The sequence below is a fragment of the Dama dama genome, chromosome 28 (genome assembly GCF_033118175.1).
Source record: "Dama dama isolate Ldn47 chromosome 28, ASM3311817v1, whole genome shotgun sequence".
Taxonomy (NCBI): domain Eukaryota; kingdom Metazoa; phylum Chordata; class Mammalia; order Artiodactyla; family Cervidae; genus Dama; species Dama dama.
The window spans coordinates 13,318,497-13,324,576 of record NC_083708.1 but is presented as its reverse complement, the minus strand read 5'-3'; positions in this window follow the sequence as shown (position 1 = coordinate 13,324,576).

Below are 6,080 nucleotides of genomic sequence, written 5' to 3'. Positions count from 1 at the left end.
GGGCATTCCTGGTTTCCATCCTGTGTTCTCTCAGGGCTCACCATCCAGACATGTGGTGGCTTGGTGGCTCCAACATCCTTTGTTTACTGATGTGGCAGGCAGCACTCTTGGTTCACATTTCTAATTTTTTGATATTATGGTCATCTTTGTACATGTATCTTTTAAAAGTTCTGGGACTCTTGGGCTTCGTTGGTGGCTCTGTGGTAAAGAACCCACCTGCCAACGCAGGGGACACGAGTTGGATCCCTGCCTGATCCGGGAGGATCCCACCTGCTGCAGAGCGACTAAGCCACAACTCCTGGAAGCCCGTGCACTGCAACTTGAGAGTAGTCCCCGCTTGCCGCAACTAGAGAAAAAGCCCTCACAGCAATGAAAACTCAGCGGAGCCCAAAATAACTAAATACAAACGAATAAATAAAAATCCTTTTTAAAAAAAGTTACGGGACTCATCATAAGTGAAAATTCTGGGTAAAAGGACTCCTTAATGTTTAAATTTTTCACCACTACTAAATTAACTTTCTAAAATCTTTGTGTCAGGTTGCACGGACAGTGTAAGATTATTTCATCTCATGGTAGCCAGCACTGGACTTTAGTTAAGTTTTAATTATAAATGTATTTCCATTATCTTTTAATGAAAATGTGGTCCTACTGTGATCTGTGTACGGTGTTTTGTAACCCACTTTTTCACATAATAGTTTATCTTGGACATTTTTCTATGCCAGGGAATACAGGTTTATGCCATTTTCAAGGCTACACAATGTACTGTTTTATTAATAAGTATTTTTAAATTAGTAGCTTGAGACTTTGATTAGAGAATCTCAGGCCTACATTTTCAATTTGACTATTCCCTTCACATGGTGTATATTTATTTTTAACAATTTATTTATCTATTGGCTGTGCTGGTCTTATGCTGCTGCTTGGGCCTTCCTCTCGTTGTGGCCAGCAGGGGCTGCTCTCTAGTTGCTCTGCACAGGCTTCTCATTGTGGTGACTTAGCTTGTTGCAGAGCACAAGCTCTAAGGCGCACAGGCTTCAGTATTTGCAGCTCCTGGACTATGGAATAAAGGCAAAGTGAGCTGCAATTACAGAGGGCATGATCCTGCCCACGGCAGATGATAGGAAATGCTTGCTTCTTAAAAGAATTGATTTATGAAATGGACTTGAAGTCAGTCATCCTAAAAGGAAAGCACAGTGGTTGGATTCTTTATTATCTGGCCTCCAGATACCTTCCTTAGTTTTTTTTTCTTTTGCATTTGCTGTTCCTTCAGCCTGGAACACATTTTTCCTTTTACTCTTGCCCTGCACCCACGTCTCCCCACAAACGTTATGGTATTTCATGCTTAAAAAAAGAGTAGCATTCATCACACAAGGAAGTTAATTGTAGGCAAGAAGGTGGACATTTTATATGTTAATACTTTTTCCCTTCACAGCTGTTTCTTTCTTGTTTTTGTAACACTGGATTATAATATTATGTGTTTCCCCTGTACCATATTATGGGCTTGCCAGTTGGCACTAGTGATCGAGAATCCGCCTACCAATGCAGGAGACACAAGAGACCCAGGTTCGGTGTGTGGGTTGGACCCCTGGAGGAGGAAATGGCAACTCACTCCAGTATTCTTGCCTGGAGAATTCCATGGACAGAGAAACCTCACAGGCTACAATCCATGGGGCTGCAGAGAGTCGGACATAACTGAGGAACTGAGCACGTGTACCACACTTTATTTCTTCTCTGTATGCACTACACAAGGGTACTTACCACCAAAAATTTTGTTTCCATCAGTCACCGTACAGTTGACCCCTTTTACCCATTCACCCTCCCTCCACTCCCTTTTCCCTCTGGTAACCAATGCTCTGCTCTGTATATCTATGTTTTTGTTTTCATTTGGTTTGGTTAGTTCATTTTTTTTTTTTTTAAATTCCACCTATTTGGAAAATCACATGCTATTAGTCTTTCTCCATTTGACTTATCTCACTTAGCATAATAGCCTCAATATTGTTTCAAATGGAAAGATTTCATCTTTTAATGGCTGAGTAGTATTCCATTGTACATATAGACCCGTCTTCTTTATTCATTCATCTGTCAATGGACACTTAGGATGTTTCCATATCTTGCCTATTGTTAATTTTAATAATACTGTGGTGAACATAGGGCTACATATCTTTTCAAATTAGTGTTTTCTTATTTGTCAGATAAGTACCCAGAAGTGGAGTAATGGAATCATATGGTACTTCTTTGGGCTTCCCTTGTGGCTCAGCTGGTAAAGAATACACCCGTAATGTGGGAGACCTGGGTTTGATCCCTGGGCTGGAAAAGGGAAAGGCTACTCACTCCAGTATTCTGGGCCAGAGAATTCTAGGCCAGAAGAGTTGGACAAGACTGAGCAACTTTCACTAAGATAGTGAGAGAATGACATTTGAGCAAAATTTAAAGGAAGGGATACCCAGGGGAAGAGTGTGGGTTATCCCCTGAATGCCTCTCAGCTTCAAACATGCCCTTCAATAAAAGCTTACTGATAAACAGAATTCCTTTAAGCATTTCCCTTTATTTATTTTAAATTAATTATGTATTTAAGAAAAATTTTGCCTTTGCTGGGTCTTTGTTGCTGCGTGTACTTTTTCTCTAGCTGTGGCAAGCCATGGCTACTCTCCGGTTGCAATGCTCAAGCTTCTAATTGCTGTGGCTTCTCTTGTTGCAGAGCATGGACTCTAGGCAAGCGGATTCTTTACCAATTGAGCTATCAGGAAAACAGTAGAATGGGAAGGACTAGAGATCTCTTCAAGAAAATTAGAGATACCAAGGGAACAGTTCATGCAAAGATAGGCACAATAAAGGACAGAAATGGGATAGATCTAATAGAAGCAGAAGATATTAAGAAGAGGTGGCAAGAATACAAGCAAGAACTATACAAAAGAGATCTTAATGATCCAGATAATCACGATGGTGTGATCACATATAGAGCTGGACATCCTGGAGTCTGAAGTCAGGTGGGCCTTAGGAAGCATCAAACATAGCTAGTGGAGGTGATGGAATTCCAGTTGAGCTATTTCAAGGCCTAAAAGATGATGCTGTTAAAGTGCTGCACTCAATATGCCAGCAAATTTGGAAAACTCAGCAGTGGCCACATGACTGGAAAAGTCAGTTTTCATTCCAATCCCAAAGAAAGGCAATGCCAAAGAATGTTCAAACTACAGCACAATTGCACTGATCTCACACGCTAGTAAAGGAATGCTCAAAATTCTCCAAGCCAAGCTTCAACAGTATGTGAACTGAGAACTTCCAGATGTTCAATCTGGATTTAGAAAAGGCAGAGGAACCAGAGATCAAATTTCCAACATCTGTTGGATCATAGGAAAAGCAAGAGAGTTCCAGAAAAACACCTACTTCTGCTTTATTGACTATGCCAAAGCCTTTGACTATGCGGATCACAACAAACGGACTGGTTCCAAATTGGGAAAGGAGTATGTCAAGGCTGTATACTGTCACCCTGCTTATTTAACTTATATGCAGAGTACATCTCGTGAAATGCCAGGCTGGATGAAGGACAAGCTGGAATCGAGATTGCAGGGAGAAATATCAATAACCTCAGACAAGCAGATGACACCACCCTTATGACAGAAAGTGAAGAGAAACTGAAGAGCCTTTTGATGAAAGTGAAAAAGTAGAGTGAAAAAGCTGGCTTAAAACTCAACATTCAGAAAACTAAGATCATGGCATCTGGTCCCATCACTTCATGGCAAATAGACGGGGAAACAGTGGAAACAGTGACAGACTTTTCTTGGGCTCCAAAATCGCTGCATATGGTGACTGCAGCCATGAAATTAAAAGATGCTTGCTCCTTGGAAGAAAAGCTATGACAAACCTAGACAGCATATTAAAAAGCAGAGACATTACTTTGCCAACAGAGGTCCGTCTATTCAAAGCTATGGTTTTCCCAGTAGTCGTGTATGGATGTGAGTTGGACCATAAAGAAAGCTGAGCACTGAAGAATTGATGCCTTTGAACTGTGGTGCTGGAGAAGACTCTTGAAAGTCCCTTGGACTGCAAGGAGATCCAACCAGTCCTTCCTAAAGGAAAGAGTCACTGGAAGGACTGATGCTAAAACTGAAGCTCCTATACTTTGGCCACCTGATGGGAAGAGCTGACTCACTGGAAAAGACCCTGATGCTGGGAAAGATTGAAGGCAGAGGAGAAGGGGACACCAGAGGATAAGATGGTTGGACATGAGTTTGAGCAAGCTCCAGGAGTTGGTGATGGACAGGGAGGCCTGGCATGCTGCAGTCCATGGAGTTCAAAGAGTTGGACATGACTGAGCGACTGAACTGAACACTATTTTAGTATTGTACGATTCCTCATTCCTGATTTTTCTTGCATTATTTTTTTTCCCTGCACTATTTTCCCCAGTAGCTCAGGCAGTAAAGAATCTGCCTGCAAGGTGGGATCCCTGGGACAGGAAGATCCCCTGGAGAAGGGAATGGCCACCCACTCCAGTATCCTTGGACAGAGGAGCCTGGCAGACTATAGTTCATGGGGTCGAAAAGAGTCAGACATGACTGAGTGACTAACACTTCACTTCAACCCTAAATGGTCCCAGGTTCCATATGTTATTTGGGCTTCCTTGGTGGCTCAGATGGTAAAGAATCTGCCTGCAGTGCAAGAGACCGTGTTTGATCCCTGGGTCAGAAAGATCCCCTGCAGAAAGGAATGGCAACCCACTCTAGTATTCTTGCCTAGAGAATTCCATGGACAGAGGAGCCTGGTGGGCTACAGTCCATGGGATCCCAAAGAGTTGGACATGACTGAGAGACTTTCACTTCTTTTAATACAGCTTGTCATTTTCTATGATACAGGGTAATTTATGTATGTATTATTTTATTGTGTGTTTCTCCCTGCCAGAGTGCTAGCTCTAGGAGGGCAAGATTTTTGTTTATCAGTATATCCTGAATGCCTAGGGTTGAGCTTGGCACATAGTATTTGTGGCAAATATTTGTTGAATAAGTGAATTACTGAGACAAATATGGGACATAAAAGAAAAGATACAAAATCATCTAGGTAAAATATATACCCACAAGCAAATCTCTTGTTTTTTCCTACCTGATAAAGTCCAAACTCCATATAGTCATTCCTTCTGTGATTTGGACACTGATTGCTGCTGCAAGATTGAGCAAGGAATAAGTTTCCCTCTTTTGACAGGTCAGCAGAAGAGGTATTTGTGGTCTGTTGGCCTGTTGCTTGTATGCTTTTGGTTAAGCTAACACTAGTGCACTTTGGAAACAGCTAGAAGATAGCATTAAGCCAGCTGCCTTGGCATTTACAGGATTTCAGGACAGGCATAGAGCCCTTGGAGGACAAAAACAGAACCACAGAGCAGAGGTCTTCAATGTGGAAGAGGCAAACTCCTGCACATCCTGGAAGACAGTCCAAGGGACCTGCAGTTTTAAGGAAATGGCCTCCATCTTTCAACTTCCGTTTTACTCTTGCCTGAAATTGGTCTGCTTGAGAAGAAGTCTGACTACACACTAGTCCTCCTTCCATTTTACAAGAAAAAACATCTCTTACAATTCAAAGAGAAGGATATGTCAAAATACTAGTTTCAAAGAAAGCTTTTAGAAAATTAATCAAGCCATTTTGTCCCTTGACAGATGAATGGAAAACAATGTGTGGTACATACATGTCATCAGTTCAGTCACTCAGGCTCAGTTGTGTCTGACTGTTTGTGACCCCATTGACTGCACCACACCAGGCCTCCCTGTCTGTCACCCACTCTGGAGTTTACTCAAACTCATGTCCATGGAGCCCGTGATGTCATCCAACCCTCTAATCCTCTGTTGTCCACTTCTCTGCAGACATATAATACAATGAAATTATTCAGCCTTAAAAAGGAAGGCTGAGGTGTGCTACAACATAGAGAAAACTTGAGGACTTTATTATTGAATAAGTTCATCATGAAAGGAAAAATACTGTATGATTCCACTTACATAAGGAACCTAGATGGTCAGATTCAGAGACAGAAAGTAGAAGTGTGCTTTCCAGAAGTCAGAGCAAGCAGGAGGGAATGGGGTGTTTAATGGGTAGAGTTTCAG